The sequence below is a fragment of the Poecilia reticulata genome, chromosome 1 (genome assembly GCF_904066995.2).
Source record: "Poecilia reticulata chromosome 1, P_reticulata-male-v2, whole genome shotgun sequence".
Classification (NCBI taxonomy): domain Eukaryota; kingdom Metazoa; phylum Chordata; class Actinopteri; order Cyprinodontiformes; family Poeciliidae; genus Poecilia; species Poecilia reticulata.
Genome location: NC_088830.1, coordinates 6,244,373 through 6,264,228, shown reverse-complemented (window position 1 = coordinate 6,264,228; position 19,856 = coordinate 6,244,373). Strand labels below are relative to the sequence as shown.

Here is a 19,856-nt window from a genome sequence, read left to right as displayed (position 1 = left end):
AAAGAAGGTTGTGATGGTGGAGGGAAGAATCTCCCTCACTGAGGTGTAGTCAACCTTAATATTGTCTGAGTAGAAAGTTGTTTTTGGTTTTGTGCAAATCAAACACTGAAGACCACTAATTGACTCATTGTCATGTGGATTATAAACAACATATTTGCAGAATTTGATTGGTTTAAATGTGTTGCTTTTATTTTCTTTAAAAATAATTTTTCAAGTTTAATGTTCAGGGTAGTCATTTGCATCCCTTTTTTAAAATCATGGCATGTAAGTATCACCATATACACTTTTTTTTTTTTAGCCCGCAGAGAGGGAATCCAGTCCAAAAGTGTGACAAATTACTTTATCTCCTTATTTCATTTCCTATCCCGTTGCTTATCGGTGCAGAGAGGAGAGCGAGGATTAGCAGTTCTTGGAGACTTGGTGCAGTGGAAGGAGATGGTATCAGACCTAATTATCTTGTCAAATCTAAACTTATTTGGAAAGCTTTGTGTTGATGCCAAACACGTCAAGAGGAAGAGTGATGACAGATACGATCTTCAACAGCAGACAGAGCGCTGTTTACTTTCTGCTAAAGTGCTGGGCGTTAAGATGTAGGTATAAGCAAATTTGACAACTATTGAGGTTTAAAACATGCGATATGGTAACGGACATTAGAAATGCTCAGTGGCTAACAGGTGTCTATAAACATTCCTTAAAGAAATTGCTGAACGAATAAAGTGTCCATGAGAGAATGACCCTGAAAGGTTCGATAGGACAGATACTGAAATGAAGTTATGTAAAGTTAGTTTTACTAACTGTAAAGTACTAATCATTAGTTAGGCTAACGCTAATGCTAAAGTGCTGCAGCAACACTGTATTTATTGTAGCACGTGTCCCAACGACACATGTGCTACAACTTGGTATATCAACCTAAAAAATATTGCATTTGTCATCATACATCTAAATATACCTTAGACATTCTATTTATATTTATATTTTGTTCTATCTGCATTTTTTGTTCCTGTATGCTTCTTGTTATACAAGCACATACAAAGAGAGAACATGGGGACAGGAAACAAAACTACTGTGTAAGCAGTCTTCATCCACTTCAAAATAAGAGCATGAATATAAATGTCCAGCTACTCCTTAGTCGATAAGCAAGACTTCTACACAGATGCCGATTAGTGCTCCAGAATTCATACGTATGAATTAATTTAGTAGAACAAACTGTCAACAAATGTTTTCAAAGTTAACTAAGTGCTAAACAAAAGCTAAACAAAAACACATTAATCAGGATAAGTCACTTATCAGTTTTCTTCAGTATTTTTAACAAAACTTTTAAATTGGCCTTAATTACAAAGGTGACCTCAACACAAAAAGTACAGAGAAGAAGAAAATGGAAACATTTTCACAGAATTCAGAGGCAGTTGATTGTTCAGAGTTATGCATGGAAGGACCATTTGGCCACAGTAAGTACAGTGTATGGGAAGGACTATGAGCAGCATGAAATCTGAATTTCAATGGAAGTTAAAGAGAAAAAAAATTAAATAAAACAAAACATCTTGAAAATTAAAACTACAACAGAAAAATGTATGTTGCATGAACTAAAAATAATTCCTATCCTTTTCATGCTAATAAACACAAGCAGCAGCAGAGGGAAGCTTAATAATGTTTGTGAAAACAAGAACAGCTCTAACAACAGAACATCTGCATTTCTCCTTCTGTTCTCTCCATAACAAAGTGTGTGCCACTGCATACACCATTAAATCAACGTTTTCTCCCGAAAAAAAAGAAAAAAGAATCCAGACTAAAAGAAATGAGGATATTACTCAGCACCAATAATAAGTGGCCTGAATGCCCACGCCGGGCTAAGTTTAGGTCGAACTTCCGCAGTTTGGAGAGTGATCGACTGCCGATCCGTCTCGTTAGCGAGGCCCACTGGAGGCCTGTGCTACTTCAAACACCTCTATGCAGCTGGGGCTACTGCTGAGCCGACTGCTGCCTATAAATAGAAACCAATCTGCAACACCACCTAATGAGCAGAATCCACTTCAGACCAAACTGTCAACAACCAGCCACAGTGCGCGTATTTGTGCGTGTGTGTGTGTGAAGATACAGCTGACTTAGCTGTTTTGATCATTGGTGTATTGCAAATCACTGCTTTGCTGAGGGAAGAGTGTGCATGTGTGTATATAAAGCTCCTGTTATCTTTTGGGGCTAAATATATACGGCAATTTTCTAAATTTCGTCAAAAGGATGATAAGGCCGTGCCAAGAAAATTGCCTTTTCCTTCACCTTCTCTTCTTAGGTCCTATCTTTTTTTTCCCAATCCAACTCTTCTAAATGTTTCCCTTTTTCTGTTTTACTCTTTTAAATTGTCCATTTTGCACCGACATAAATGTCAGCGCATGACATACTTGTTTTCAATAGCTGCAGAATGTTCAAACAAATCTTCAAAAATTTGATCGATAGCAATAATTTCTAAAGCTGGGAATTTATCACATCATGTCGCAATAAAGTATCGCAATAAATTTCTTATAAGATTTTGATTTATTGTCGCAATCAATTCCAGTTAATGATGCTTAAAAACCTGTAAAACAGTCTGTGTTATCTGGATTATTTTTACAATTTCTCTCCACTGTTTGTTCAATAAACGGGTTTCATTAAATATATATATTAAAAAAATGATATATGTTTCATATATAATTCAGCTAGCAGGTGCAGTTCTGCGATACAAATCACACTGGTGAGCGTATTACAAATGGGAGCAGTATAAATGGTTTGTATCGTCACTTTTATCATTATCACAATAGTACCACAAAATATCACGATAAAGATTTAAATCTATATTGCCCACTGAGAATTACTTCATCACAGAGTGTCGAAAAACTTTAGCATGTAGTTGTATTATATAAAACTATTGTTTACATTCTGCTTGTGATCTAAGTTCTAGGAGTTTCTAAGTATCACAATAACACATCCAGCACTTTAAAGAAATTAAAAAGAAAAAAAGAAGGGCTTGATGTTTCTGATGGCGTGGAAAGGAAAGCCGTCTCTACGGCGGCACTGCCAGCTCGGCAACTAAAACACACATGCATATCGTAAATTGGCTGTAATAGCTGACAGCCGTCTGTGTTATTTTCCCCCAACCAAACTATTTCAGCGAGGCCGGTGTCGCAAACCAACACTAATTACAACAACCACGGCTCAGTAGCGGTGGATGAATGGTACTCAGCCACCTACTGGGAGCGACACACTGGGGGCCGATCTGCACATCTGTCACATCAGGGAACGTGGAACAACAGACGGGCTGTCAGCCCAGGTGACGGATGCTGCCACCGCCTCCAGGGATGGGAGCACATTCACTTTAAACCGTAATGGATGCGTTTTAAAAACAGGCTTTAATTGTCAGAGTTTGCATTCATTACATTTAATTTGCATTAATGCATCTGACGATTAAGTGGCGTAATGTATGTGATTCTCGTTTCTTTGCTCTTCCGAGTGCAGCACATTGCTCCCCTAAGATCAGTTCTCAGTCTGGTGTCGACTTCAGTCGAGAGTTGGAATGTTTTTGTTTCTCTTTCCACAATTTTCTCAAGAATTTTTGCTTGCAATTTCTTGCGTAATAATATGTAAAGTTGGTACATTGATATTTTTCCAGATTAGACAATTATTATATTGTACTGTTTTTTTCATGTGACAACATTTTATGTTTATGTAAATTGTCCCAGTAATTATTGCAATAAACGATAGTATTGTCATTTTCAGACCATTATCAGCTCACATAATGGCAATGGCATAAAGTTTGCTTTTTACAAAATGAAAGTTTAACACTGGAACTGAAAGATATTTTAAATGTCCAAAATAAAACACAACTAGAAACAGGAAATAAAACGAAAAATAAACAAATTCAAAACCATAATTAAAATGGATCATGATGTCACTCTATGCAAAATTCCCCTTAAAAAATATTAATCAATAGAATGGAAATCATACCGCGTCCTAAAACCTGTCATGGACAGAACAACGATTCTGAAATGTACCCCAGTGTGCTGCAGGTGTGTGCCGTCTTTCGACTAGACAATCGGAACCATTACCTTGAGTTTGATGCTGTCAAATCATCACCCACTTCACAGAGATGAAAGCCTGCAATAAACAAAACCAAAATGAGATGCAAAAAAAATAACAGATTCCATCCACGACCCGGAACGAACAACGCAGGCCAGTGTTCCTCAAAATTGCAGGTGGAGATGTTGACATCAAAGCTAAAACACAAAAAAACAGTAGGAGGAAAAAAAAAGAAAAGCTCTTTGGGGAGGATTTATATACCGTAATATAGAGAAATGCAAGATATAAAAAAGTAGCTGTGATTCTGATCAGGAAATATTTAGAGTCATGTGTAAATATGAATCTACAGACAGAGGATCAGTGTGTAAAAGGAGGAGCTCATGGATCTAAACACTTAATCAGAAGTTGGATATAATCACTGCCTCTCTTGATCACGTATCTTAACATAGTTTCGCTCATGTTGATGGTGCATTGATTGCTCTTGATTAATATCAGACTGGATCTGTGTGTGAAGCACAAGCATTTCCAATGTTCTGTTTACTCTCAATCCTGTAAAGTGTAAGCAGTAAAACAGACGCTCTGTTTGGAAATGCTCTGTAAAATCTCTTGAATGTTGCTGACATTGACTGCGGCCACCTCCAAAAGTAGCATTCTCATGAAAACGTCGTGTTTGGTGAACATGCTTACGGCCTGCAGCCCTTCTGCTCTTCTAAACTGAAGATTTGACTTGTTTTGCAGTCAGGTGTTGACTAAAAGTCTGGGTTATTGTCACAAAACCCTTTACAAATCTCCCTGAAACGGAACACCTAGTTGATGAGCAGCGTTGGGAATGCTTCAGTCTATACCCAAACCACCAAAACGCCATCAATCAGCCGCGTGTCGGGTGATTCGTCACGACAACGAAGTGAAAGTCAAAGCTGACTTAATTCGTCTCTACTGAACTTTGAGATGTCGACAACACGTAGGAACACGGGATGAATGGTGAGGAAACAAATGTTTTTTTTGTTTTTTTTTTCAGAAACACAAACACGAGGAGACTTCATTTCTCCAGACCCTAATGGCTCTCCTGCTTGCCGAAGACCGACATGTATTGACAGGCAATCTTTTACCATTACAAGTGTCGCTCACTGACCTTGATGAGGCTAGTTGTGTGTGTTCACACAGCAGCAACACACACAAGAGTCTGGTTAGGTTAGAGACTTGAGATGACATGATTGTCCACTGTTCTTGACGCACCGCTGGTTCCTCAAGATTGTCCAAAAAAAGGGAATTTTACGGTATTTAAATATCAAGTCAACGTCAGCTAAAGCACAGTAAGATTTCTGTCTCAGCAGAATATAAAACTATTCCAAGTGTGGGGGAAAAAAAATCTATATTATAACTCACCAGAAGAGAAAAGATGCTCTTGTCTGCTGGTATTCAGCCAAACAAGAGAAACAAAGCAATTATTTCATTCTACAGAAATGCAAACAACTTTTTAGGAAAAATAAACAAAACATACACAACATCTTTATGTAATCCACAGACTTCTCTTTTTTTTCTGTGCAATCACTGAGTTGCAGTTGTTTTTTTAAACCTTATCTTCACTACTGCTCTTATGGCTGAAAGCAATGGGAGTTATTTTGTTGAAAACTGACTGAAGTGTGAAGAAGCTCATCTTAGGCGACAGATTAGATCAGAGGTTTATGTCCAGTGTTTACACCGTGGTTTAAAACCTTTTCTACACAAAAGTGTCACCAGGGTGTTTCAGTGGCTGATTATTTCCCAGTAGCAGGTCGTTAAAGATGAAGGAATGAATAAAATGCCTCCACTGACCTACATTCAGTTTAGTTGACACCTTTTTTTTATGAAAAAAAAAAGAAATCTGATGAAAGAAATTGTACGAATCCTTTATATTTAATAGAGTGACAAGAAAAATAACTCTCAAATGTAGACGATATCAAGTTACTAACCATGTTAAAGATCAGCTCCCTAAGAAATCCTCAAACAGACGATGACTTTGCAGAAATAGGACATCAGAAACCTTTTTTCTACAAACTCATTTACTTAAATCGTGCAGTTATTCCTGGCCAGGTGAATACCTGTACCAGGTACAGCTGCTCAATTTTGAGAACACAATAAATATATGAATTACCTTGTGGTTCAGTCAATAAGATATCAGCAGTTGGAGAAAAGCTCTAACGTAAACACACACACACATGACGATGTATTCTTCATTAACTCTGGCTGTTTTTCACTTATTCACTGACTCAGGACGACGACTTCACCTCGACTCTGCCGATGATTATGAAAACACCTTAATGTCTTTTTATGTCAGCTATGCATTTCCTTGAGTTGAAAAGGGAAAATAAATAAATAAATAAAACTGCGAAGGCAACACTCTGCCTCTCACTCATTTTCTGTTTGTTACTAATGCCAGGGGATAAACCATCAAATCAACATTTTGTCTCTGTGTTCAGCACTTTGCTAAACTCTCTGAAGTTTTTGTTCTCCCTCTCAAAGGAATCTTACATGGATGGTTTAAAAATAGGCAGCCAGTGAAGAGTATTTATAGTCTGTTCTAAGGACATTTATGGAAGATAGATAATTAGCTCTTATGGTCATTGTCTGCCAATGTCTGCTTCTGATACCGATATCGATATCTGAGGTTTAGTATCTGCCAATACTGATCCATTGCAGAAAAACATTGCTGAATATGTTTAGAATGTTTCTTAAATTAAACACACACATAAATGTACTGAATTACAAATGTATTTGATAACGCTGCACCTCTACAGTACACATAAATACACCAGTAACGTCACAAGGTTGATGTAAAAACAACTTTAATTTGTTCAGTCAGTGCTATTAGGAGTTTAACAGCCAAAGAATAAAGAAACTGAATCTGACAAAAACAATAGGTTGACTACCTTGGTCAAACATGTAAAAAAAATAAACTGCAACAAACTTTCTGTCAAATGGCTCAGAAATAAAATTAGGAATTCTAAATATAATGGAAATTAAATAATAAAGCATAACGCTCAGAGCACAAAGAATAGAATTAGATTAAATATATCTGGCCTTATGGATTGGGCCGATACTAGATCTAGATTTTTTTTTCAATATTAGGACCGATACAGATATTATCAGATTGGTTCATCTCTAATTTAAGCTGAAGCTGGTGTTGATCTACTGTCTGCGTTGTCAATTGTGCAAAAGTCCTGAAAGTTTTCTTCCATGGAGAAATGAGAGGATGTTTCTGCGATGTGTGAAGAGAGGCTTCCAGGGCCCTACAGGCTCACTCAAGTGGTCACATGATATTAGCTGAATTAATCAGATAGTAAGTAAGTAACCGTCCAGCCTCCCACACGAGTGAAGCGTCTTTGTGCGCAATTAGGTAATTTCATTATTGGGTCCTGGTGTGATGTGAACCCAGATGCAAACCTCGCAGAAGTACTTTCTACCTCTTCAACCTTTCAACATCTTGTCACATTATAGCCGTAAACCTTAATTCAATTTATTGTAGTGGTATGACAATATTATACCACGAAGGATTGGGAAAGTGTCTCTAATTAAAACGGAGCGACCATCTGTGAGGTCTACGCTCCGGCTCAGACGCGTCAGATTCGGTTTCCATCTTTTTCCTGCAGCTCTATAAATTAGACATGCAGGAGAGAAGGATGTATTGTTTTTAATTAATGAACTGGCTAATAGCTGTAGTAAATTCTTAGCATAGTTAGTGTCACTGTTACCACCTTGCTATTAAAAACTCAAGAGTTTCAATTGAATGCATGATCTGAAGCATGCAGGTGTGAGGAGCAGGCAGTGAAACGAAAGTGTGAATATTTTAACCAGCATAAAGTGTTTAACATCTCTGCTTTAGATGCTATGAACACATGGAGGGTTTTTTACAGACGCCGTGACGAAGCAGTTACTAGCTGCCTGTCAGCTGACACTAACGCAAAGCAGGTAAACGTTTAGTTGGATTCCTTATTTAACTTGTTTGTCAGATTTAAAACTGCAGTAATGTTTTTTTTTAACATATTTGTTAAAACTGTCACAATAACTTGAGAGTTTTATATGAGACAGATGCTCTGTAAAAAAAAAGCCAGCTCTTTTGCCCTCTCCCTGTGGTCCTACTGCCACCTGTAGAGATGCAGACACAACCAATCAGAGCCAAAAGGAGGGTCTTAGCGCCGTCAATCATCCTTGTGCATGTGAGAAACAACTCATTGTTACAGGAAAACTGTCATTGCTGGCTACACTAACTAGCCTGGGGCTCCAGTGAATGGAAATGGCTGTAGACCAGCAGAGAACAAAGGGAAGGAAGTGAGCAGTACATACATGAGGATGACTTACAGCACTAAGACCCTCCTCCTGGCTCTGATTGGTTGTTTGGTACGTTTTTGTCGTAGGACCAAAGTGGAGGACCTGGATTTTCTTTTCTTTTCTTTTTTTTTCCTCCACAGGTTGTCTCATGTTGTACTGTCAGGCCATAGTGACAGTTTTCAACAAATGTTTTTAAAATTATATTTATAGAAAGCATATATTGTAGCTTTAGTGAACTTCATTATATTACAATAATAGCAAACCAGGCAGTTAATGACAAATAAATGATGTACTAGATGATTCTCTGTCTTTGTTTCTTTGTTCTCTAGAATGAATAAAAAAGTTTACTCAAACAAACATGGAATCATTTGATATTCAAGATAGTGGGATAAAAAATATCTAATTAAAATCCTTGCTTTCAAACAGAGTTTGACTTTAAGCCAACCTAATGAAAAGTCTTCAATGTATAATTAACCTTTAAGTCAACATGTGAATATTAAAACAGGCCATAGCACTCTTTCTTTGGCTCCAATCTGCCCAACCCAAAGTCATTTTTTATCTTACTAATCTTTTTATGTGCAATAATTTGGCAAATTGCAGGGGGTTTTTATATTATAATACATGGGTGAATGTTCAATTTGCATTATTTATACTGAACTTATTGTCTGTTTTCCTGCAGCTTTCAGCAGTTCTCTGGTGATGGCGTGCGGTTTGTTTTCTTCACACCAGAGTTCGTCTCTGAACTGGTTCAGCCTCAAAGCTAAAAAAAACCCCCAAAAAAACAAATTGTACATTTGTTGACTTCACTGTTAACATTGGGAGTCAGCTATAGCACACCTCATACGGAGCTACGGTTCAGATAGGTGGCAGATAATTCCTGCTGTGTCAGACTCATAAAGTGCTGAACCCCCACAGAGCGGAGAAGCTCACATCAGCATCAACAAACTGTACTTTGTTTCCAGTGCACAAAAAGTTCCACCTACATTTGGGAACTTTCATCCCAACTAACCCTAAACAGAAATCAAACAGGGGAAAAAAATGCTTAAGTTTGAATGTTTTTAGCTAAAGTTGTGCATTTATCGTATCATTTATCATTTATTATGATACATTTCTTATCATAGCAAGGATTTTGATTTATCGTTGTCACAATAAATTCCAGTTAACAATGTTTAAAACCCCACAAAACTGTCCATACAGTCAGGATTGATTATTTTCTCCTCTGTTCAATAAAAGCATCAATGAATATCAATACATTTCAAAGTAAAGTTATTGTGTGCTGTTTAGTGAAAAAAAACAACACGTTTTTACATGACTGGTGTCCTAAAGAAGCGCGCTGCAAATGGGAACATTTTTCAAGAGCATTAATTCTGTTTGTGGGTCTATAATTGCTGTGACACGTAGTCACACACTTACCTAAAAAAGATGTAATAAATAATTATTATTGTCACTTTTATCGTTATCACAATAGCACCGCAAAATATCGTGATAAAACTTTAAGTCCATATCACCCGCCTCTATTTTGAACAGCTGGTATCACGTCTATAACTGTGTTATTTAACCGACTTAGTCATTACATGTAGTGATTTTATAGACAAAAAAAAAATATCAACCACAATCTAATCTATTTTGTACCGTTAGACCAGTGTTTCTCAACCTTTTTCGGGCTAGCGCCCCCCTAGCCTTTATCCAGGTCCCTCACCGCCCCCCACCAAAGAATTTGTAGGCTACTTTGCACTGACAATTATTTTATTATTAATGTTACTATTATCATTGTAGACGTTTTGAATCGGCACACCTATTATTTTTTCCCGTACACTTCAGCGCGCCTTACGCTCCTTGACCTCACGCACATAACAGGGTAAATGTAGCGAGTTTTGCCCTAAACGTATTGGCGTCTGGGGGGCGGAGGCGAGCGTATGTTTCTACGCTCCTTCGTGGGGGGCGCCGATTTATGATTTTATGATTTCGCATCCACCTGAATAATGTGTAGTTGCGCCCCTGCCCATGGCACTTCAACAATATTATTTTACCTTTTATCTGGAAATAGTGTCTGTTTATTCTAGCCATAGTCTCTGTATTAATTATTGCTCGAAAGGTCTTGCCATACCAGTGTATTCCTCTGAATTTACTTTAGTTTCTTAGTTTATTCTTGCATTTTGTTCTTCATTCATTTCCATTTAGTTTCATTTGATTAGTATTATCCTCTCTTGGTTTATTGCTATGTTCACTTTAGTTTCTTTCCTGTTGCTACATTTATTTTATCGTTTATTGACCATCAGTAATATTCACTCATCACCTGCTGCACCGCCTAATTGTCATGTGTTTCACATCATGTGTTGATTTTTCACTGTTCAGCGTTGGATTCTCTATTTTTATGCCATAATTCACATCTAGTTCGTCGCTCCGTTTTGCCCGTTTCTCATTTTTCAGAGTTATTCGCAATGTGTGTTGCGTTTTTTTTTTTTTTTTTACCTCTAAGATGCAGGGCGGTCGGGAAACATATCGATGGGGAAAAGGCAGACTGACATAAACCTTTTAAAACAACGAAAACAATTTCGGTATTCTGATTGTTGAAATTTAAAAGTGCTGTGTTGTTCTATCACCCCCGTTTCATACCGGACCACTTACAGAGCCGGTGTTAACGCTATAAAATGAACGCTCTCTATCGTGGTATCACCCATGGAGGGATTTCTTTATTTACATGGGTTCATTTTTCAGAGGGATACAAAGTCAGGGTATTGTGATTTTAGAAATTACATGTTTATAAGAGCGATTTTATGTTGTCCTTCCATGGAAGCGGGCAGCCTTCAAACGAAAATAAAACACGTTCTAATATAAATTGCTGCTTTGACATGATCACAGCACTGCCAAAACATATGTAGCTACATAAATACCAGACAAAGTGAATCACAGCAGCGTCATCAGCCGGTGTAACGCTGAACTGATGCGGAGCGGAGCCATGAAGCTAACAAACACTGAATAGAAGAAGAGCTGCCATCGATACAGTTGCAGCCAAGCATGATTTAATGTTACACAATACAGTTTTACCAAGTTGCTCAAAGTCTAAACTGGTATTGTTGTGGATTTAAGGTGTAAAGTTTACCTTCAACCAAACGCCCCCCAGAGGAATCCCAGCGCCCCCATTTTGTAAAAATGTCAGCCAGCGCCCCCTGCTGTCCTCTAAACGCCCCCTGGGGGGCTGTACCGCCCACGTTGAGAACCGCTACGTTAGACCAACAAAGTTCAACAAAGAGTTACTATTGGTAACAGTTTTCCGAGCTTCACCAAACAATTTTTCATTACTGCATTGCTCAGCATCACCTTTCGGAGGGCCATGCCAGCTAAAAAGAAAAGAAACTATTCATTCACAGACTCATACACCACGACACAGTGATGAGTCGGCCACATCGGCTGTGATAAGGGCAGCAAACAGCTACTCTCTTCACAACCTCCCTCCACCACTTCTCAATATAAAATAAATCAGAGTGCTGGACTGGAACACGGCGGAGTCTTGGAGCACCCCGAAGAGATAGGAGGGAGACAGAAAAGCTGAGAGAGGCACAGAAACAGCGAGCTAATGGCTGTAATTCAACTTCACCTCCTGGGTAAGTGAGTGAGTGAGAGCGAAAGTTTAAAGCTTGAATCAATGAGAACAGGTAAGAGGGTGGACACCTCTGGAAAGAGGGGACACCGATCCAATTCAGCGAGTTAAAAAAGAGAGAGAGAGTGAGAGAGTGTCTCGGATAGAGACGGATGACAAGAGTAACGGAAAGAAGCCGAAGCCGGGGGATTTCACGGAACAACCGGGCCGAGTGATGGATACGGATAAAGAAAGAGAGGAGGGGGAAAAAAGATTTCTCTCTCCTTTTATATATATATATATATATATATATATATATATATATATATATATATATATATATATATATATATATTTTTTTTTTTTTTTTTTTTTTTCAGGGAGGCTTTAGATGTCTGGATCACATGTGTCCAAATAACCGTCACGCCTCTAAGAATACAAAACCCGCACTCTCGTTCCTCTGCTGAGGCGATCAGCGGCACACACTCCTTCGGTCCACACACAGACATTAATCACCACTGTAGTTATTGAGGAATTGAAGGGTGGCTACTCTCAAATATATAAGTAAGGAAAATAATACACAGAGACGTAGTTCTTGCTGCTAGGCCATAGACGAGCCGGAGATTTATTACACCCACGGAATCAGTTTCGTCAGTTCAACACGTAAAATCTTCCATACCAAAAAATCTCTCCTCAGTCTCAAATTCAACAGTCTTTATACTCTCAAGTCTCCATGAGTGTTCATTGGAAGGTTTCAACCAATGGAGAAAGGGTGTTGTTTCTGCCAACAGACTCCCAGCTTGTTTTTCTACAGCGTTTGTTGAGTGACCTTTAATACGAGTCCAAATAAGGACACAAGATCTCATGATTTCAACAGACCTAATCATCTGCTCCTTCTCAGAACTGTCAACAGACCAATTTGTTAATGCTATCCGTCGGGACCGCATTCCTTCCGAGTCCGTCTGTGCACTTTGTACGCAAATGGAGGGAAGGAATTTAGGTCAGGTTGAACTGGAGAACCTTCCGAGAATCCTTTCGCAAAAACAACTCCTTAGATGGTATTTCAGCTCCAACATAGTCTGGAGGAGAACACGGTGGGGTATGTCCCTCAGGGCAGCGCCTCCACTGTTTTGCCTCACCAATCTCACTCGGTAAATGTACCGTCTCACCCCAGGATGGAACATTCTAGCTTTCGTCGGGATGTTTGGATGGCCGCTGATCTGTGTGTCAGTGCGCCGCATTAACCGACTGACTGCTGCTGTTCTCACTTCAGCAAGGAAGAACACACCCGGGGCGGGCGATACCGATACCGATAAAAGTGATAAGAAGAACTATTTATTGCATCGTTTTTAGGCAGCTGTATGTCTGTGACAGCTATTGTAGTCCCACAAACACAATTAATGCTCTTAAGAAACGTTCCCATTTGTAACATGTTTCTTTAGGACACCAGTCACGTGAAGAAGTGTGGTTAGTTTCACCAAGCTGCACACTGGAGATGCATCAATCTGATATATCTCCGATATTGAAAAACATTCTAGATTGTGTATTGATGGAAACATTACGATCCGCTGTGGCAACCTTTTATAGGCACCTTGCTGTGTGACGTCACACACACAAGGTCCCGCCGCATCGTCCTGCTGGAGCACAAAAAGCTGCTGGCTGATGATGACAACCACTGGCTTTAGCTCTGAAGTTGTCAATATAACACACAAAATCTTAAAATGTCTGATATATAAAAGAAAAAGGGACGCAGTGCTTTGTTACTAATTGTCACCTCTATGACAACTAGATAACAAGGTCAGTGAAAAGGTTTTAATTAAGAAACCAATTAGCGAGGGAGAGGGAATAGCATATAGGGACTAATAATATAATAGCATGACGGAACTACTCCCGTTATGCTAACTTGACTTTGACAGCCCTAACACGTCGATGTGCTGTGACATTCGGTATTTTTGGTTTAAAGAAATAAAAAAAAACGAGCCACACAGGTGGCATTGTTGTCAGTTGCTATGTCAACCAGTCTGCGTGTGGCATAGCTGACGCAGAGATAGAGAAAAAAGAAGAGTATGAGTGGATTTGAGTTATGCTTTAATGGTTTTTCTGAATTATTTTTCCCTTTGCTGTGGCGCACTGAATATAGCTACATCTCCACATTTCATTTTGGTAAAGTTATTGTTCTACCGCAGCATCGCGGCTATGAATGACATGTAAAAGAATCGTCTTTTTGCCCTCCAGCTTTGTGACCATGTGCAAAATGTAATAATGGGACAGTGCTGATAAATCATTAGTTTTGGGGGGGAAAAATAAATTGTATTATAATTTCACTTTCATTAAGAAACTATTAAATGTGTTTATTTATTACGATCTCCATTAGTTTCCACCAGTGTAGCAACAAATCTTCCTGTGGTCTAACACACAAATATTCATACAAAATATAGGATAGCATTAACATTAACTTAAAATGCACAAAATTAGTCAGGCAACACATTTTACAAACTAGTTTAAAAAAAAAAGAAGAGATTTCTTTGTTCTTTTAAAAGAAAGTGTACAATTTAATCTTATGCAATGACATCAAAATGCAAACTTAAAAAAAGAATGTTCAATAGTTTTTTCACTCTGGTATTTTATGCCACATAACCTATAATTAAAGAAAACCTGTGAAGCATTTGTTTAATTAAGATAGCAAAGCTACTACTACGCTGCAGCTACTGAGCCAGGAGTTGTTTGGACATTTTCTTGTCTGCAGATTCCAGGCTGATCTGCCTTCAAATGGTGCCCTATTACACAACAACGCTCTCTCTTTCTTAATTGGCTGAAAAACAATCCAGTCTTCCAGGGGAAACGGAGGCTGCTGGTTGTTTCAGGTCAATAGCTTCACATCAAAGCAAGAGGAAAACGAGGGAAAAGTCCTCATGGTTGTCAGCATCCTCAATGGAAAGAAAATCAGAAATATATGTAATATATAATGGAATGTACATTTTGCTTTTTGTGTTTTCCTAAAGACCTTTCAATGCTTCATTCGGTATTTACTTGTAAGCATCTTACAACCTCGGTGTTTAGGTTTTTCAAAGCAACACCTTTCAGTAATCAATTTTTGTTAATCTCGTAAAAGTGGATACATCTCCGAAGATCCAGCGAGCCGTGCACGTAATTTTCGAGCATCGACCTCAATCACCGACACCAATCTGTTGGGCTGATTGTGCACAGTGGAGGAGCAGAACCTGTGATCTGCATGTAAATGACCTGCAGCCGATCGCTTGGAGTAAACAGCGCCTCACAACTTTGGTAATTACTGGTCTCTGAGGAAGAAGGCCACGATGCCAATGCATTTGGAATGCAATAAAAGAGAAAGAATGTAACAATCAGAAATTTAGCTTCGCAATATCGTGGGGCGTGGATTGAAAGCACGAATCAAAATATTTCATTTAGGTGCGGGAAAAGAAACAGCACAACATCTGTAGTAGAGTGGAGTGGCATCTGGTTAACTGTTTACCATAAAGGAAAGTGAGATGTTTAAAGCTGTTGGCTTTTTAAAATAAGATTAAATGGATAAAATACAATGAAGTGATGCAAGCTCATTTTGTGTTATTTGGTTCAGTTTCTGTCTTAAAAATTGTGAAGGCCTTTGACAAGAGCAACAAAACCACCAGCTGAGAAAACTGGACTCTTTTCAAATGTATTTTATCTTAATACGTTTGAAGCTAGATCTGATATGTTTTACTTGTGATTTTCCATATGTAAATAAAAATGTTCCATCAACAAGTTTCTACTGTAAAGACAAACATACTAATCAAATTGTGTTGGAATTGTAACGCTCCAAAAAGATAAAAAAGTTTTACATTTTTAAAAATCTCACTAACCCAAACTGATTGGTTTTCTGAAAAAACTTTCAAATTGAAAAACGTCAGCTTGAGCTAATGGCACATATATAATGTGTTTTTTTTATTTTACACGAAAATGTTCAGAGCGGAACTGATGTGTTTGCATGTTTCTGGTACACCTGTAAATGTGATGCACAATCAACCTCGACAAACAACGGCGACTGACGACAAAGCTGCTTCCGGAGCCAATAGGAGTTAGATTATCACCAAACCTATTCAAGCCTAAAATAACATCTCAATGCAAAAAAAACAAACAAACAAACAAAAAAACAAAAACAGCATCACATATTTTTTTTCTCAAGATTTTTATGTTTGTTTTTCAAAAAAAGTTACATTAATAATGTGTTTCCTCAACCATTTAAAAACTGAATGGAAAAATCGCACTTTGCAATAAACCTGATGATTGGATAGCCTAAATAATATATTTTGTTGTTGAGCTCACATGTTTATTGTTTCAGTAGCTTAGCAGCGTAAACAGGTTTTGGATTCAGAATGTTGCTTATTTAGTCAGTATAAGGTTTTGGATTAAAATTTGATTAACTACAGACCTGGCAATTGACTCGATTAAAATGTTCATCAAGTCACTGGTGTTTCTGGAGCCTAATCTGGAAAATGTAATTCAGGTTAATTTACTTTAATTCTCAACTGCTGAACAGGAACTTCTACAAAAAAAAAAAATCCACACATCTCTATGGAAACATACTCAAAAGATTTTTTTTGTTGTTGTTGCTGCTACACGCTAAAAATAAAACTCAGGCGTTCCCTTTCTCAAGTGCATCAATCATTCCATCACAGGATGTTTGCCAGGTGACCCAACCCAAAGTCCCTGCTGATGAAATATTTTGCTGACACATCAGATTGTCTGCAAAGTGCTTCTTCTGAGGACAGAATTTACTACGGGAGTAATCACATCATCCTTTCCTGAACACCATCCTTGATAAAGGTTTTGGCCTGAAAGCATGATAATATTGCTTGGCTAGTTGCCATGTTTGGTTAGGACTGCAACTTTGGCTGCACTATAATTCTATTGATTCTTTGTAGGTCTGAGGTTTTTTTTTTTTTTTTGCATTTGGGACAAGCAGGAAAAAAAGGGCATGTCAGGATGTAACTGTGTTTTTCAAGTTAAGTTCAAAGGAGATAAAAAAAACAACATCTTTCCCAGCACAGGATGCTTTTTTTTCTTATTTTTTCAGAAGCTTACTGTTTTAATTCACTTTTTTTTTAACTAGTTTTGAAAATTTTCTGTAGCTGTTTGTTGACAGCTCTCAAATTAGGTCAAAACAGGCAAAAGAAAACTGCAACTTGCTAGTTATCATCAATTCTAAGTAAAATTTAAAGAAGACAACAAAAACGACTCAAAGAAAATGGAAGTTTAGAGTTTAAAAAGAGCAACAATAAATGTTAAATTCAATTTAATTCAAAAATACTTTATTGATCCCTAAGGGAAATTAAATGTGGTTGTGAGTCATTAATTGAAGATTCTTCAAAGAGTTACTGTTTGGTGATGGCTGTGTGCAGGAAGGACTTCCTGTAGCAGTCTGTATTGCAAAGAATGTGAGGAAGCCTCTGACTGAAGACACTGTTTTTCTAAAAGCAAAATATGTTCATTTTATGAATTTACAAAGTTAGAATGTGTAGAAACCAAACGTTGATAGAATATGGACGTGTAACAAATAAAATATCTGTTATTTGTTATCTTCATGCAGTCAGCACCTACTAGTAACCTTGGTGAGTTTTCAACAATGGAGCCAAAATAAACCTGATCTGAGTAAAATACAGCGCGCTGAGAAACTATTATCCTGTTTTCACATTGTATTGTTGCTGTCGTAGCAAAACGTGATTGGGAAGCTTAAAAGAAAATGGTGTACATGAACACTGTAGCTTTTTCAGTGAAGCCTTTTTCAGTGTAGCTTATTCAGTGAAGTCAACTGTAAATATACATCTGTCTTTTAATCTCAGTATGAACCTTTCTGTTCTTTGAAGACCTCGAATGCATAAAAGAGGGGAAGAAAAACCTGCAAAAACATTCTAACATGACTACAGCTCCACAGCCAGACCTAAAGCGGAGTGCTTCAAATTAAAGCATATTCATGTTTTGAATGACAGCTAAATTTGACTTGAAAAGCGCCTGAGCTATTTTGTAAAGAAGAATGAAAAACGTAAGTCCAAAGCTGGAAAAGACAAACCCCATATTTTGCTGCTGTAATTGCAGTTAAATGCGGCTTAGCACAAAACGAGGCCGGAGGCACTCAGTATGAACACAAACTAAACCTTTAATGCTTATATTTTTAAAACATTTTTGAAAAGCAAGCATCATTTTGCATTGTATGTGATGTTTTATATCACAAAAAACCCAAACAAAGAAATAAGTAAGATATTCTAAGATTTATGGTTGTTATTAAGCCTGTGTCAATAAGTAAATAATCAATAATCAATTAAAATGAGTTTGATCATTTCCATTCTAATTATTAAAATTTTGATGTGACGTCATAATTTATTTCATTTATGATTTTAGTTGTGTTTTCTTCCCCTCAACTTTACTTATTGTTTTTAGTTGTATTTTATTTTGGATATTTATATTATCTTCCAGTGTGAAGTGTTACAAAATTAAAGTCCACCTGTCTTTGAGAGGATGATCCTGCATTTTTATGCCATTATCAATTTATTACCTGAAAATGGTCTCAAAACAACAATATTATCATTTATTGCAATAATTACTGGGACAATTTATTGTCTAGCTAAATGTATTTTTCTACCGTGACAGTCTCAGTTATTATGCATCAAAAAACAAAACAAAAAATATGACTATTTTTCCAAGGTGTTCTGTGTATGAAAATGTTAATGTGAAAGTAAAAGGAGAGTTGGTGTATAATCTAAGCAGGAGACGATCATGGAAAAGTAAAGATCACAGAAGAAAAAGAGAATTAATAACCGAGTGACTGACATGTCCCCACAGATAAGAGCGATGGGAGGAGCGGTGAGAGGAGTCAACATCAAAAGTCTGGAAGACAAAAGCAGTCATACAAAATGATCAGAGCGAGGATGTGAAGAAAAGTTTTTTTTTTCTTTACAGGAGAGGATTGTAGAAAGAAATTCAGAACGAAGAGAACCAGCAGAGCAAGAAATGAATAGCTAAACATGGGCAGAAAAAAAGAAATGAAAAGATGGCAAGGAGAGAAAGTAAGGCTAATAGAGGCTTGATTGATAGGACGGAAGACAAGAAAATAAATCTATGAGAAGAACTACATTAAAGAGGAGGAAGATAAGAGGAGAAGGAGCAAAGTGCATTATAGGAGAGAAATAAAAAAAATAATGGTGATGATAGGAAGTACAGTATAACAGAGAAAGTGTAACATATTCAAGAAACAGGGAGTGTGGCGCGGGGATGCACCAATCCACTTTTTTCATTTCCGATACCGATATCTGATAACTGCTGAACCGACTTAAAATATTTCATAAAAAAAAAAAAAAAACATAAATGTACTGATTTAGAAATGTATTTGATAACTCAATTAAATACACCATTAGCTTCACAAGGTTGGTGAAACATGTTAAAACAACACAACTTTAATTTGTTCAGTCGGCGCAAGTAGGAGTAAAACAGCCAATGTAAAATAAATAATAAAGAAACTGACATCTGACAAAAAATATAGGCTGACTACTTTGGTCAAAGATGTAAAAGATCAACTGCAACAAACCTTTCAATGGTTCAGAAATCCTTTAGGAATTTTAAATGTAATGCAAAATAAATAATAAAACATGACATCACTAAGAGCACAAAGCACATTGAATTTTTTTCAATATTGAGACCAATACTGATTGGTGCATCGCTAGTGTGGAGTAAAAAAGAAAAATTGTTATAGAAACAGGAAGCATTGCACAAAAGTGACGTGTTTGACAGAATCTGGTTTTTAGCTCTAGTAATAAGATTACCAGTGACAGAGGTAAAGCTGAATTAGTCCTAAAGAGACTGCGGCGTAGAAAGAGCCGGTAACATTACAGGGGAGACATGTAAATTACGGAGCCGCCGGAGTTAAACG

At 37.4% G+C, this 19,856-nt stretch overlaps 1 protein-coding gene across 3 annotated transcripts in view; it reads right to left on the bottom strand.

The window, feature by feature from the left end:
* Nucleotides 1-19,856, bottom strand: part of elfn2a (extracellular leucine-rich repeat and fibronectin type III domain containing 2a) — a 214,969-nt gene that overhangs the window by 67,020 nt on the left and 128,093 nt on the right. For all 3 annotated transcript variants that reach the window (XR_014084301.1, XR_014084306.1, XM_008435591.3), the window contains one exon: nucleotides 4,077-4,125. The gene's annotated coding sequence lies outside the window, so the exon portion shown is untranslated. The remainder of the gene's footprint in view (nucleotides 1-4,076; nucleotides 4,126-19,856) is intronic.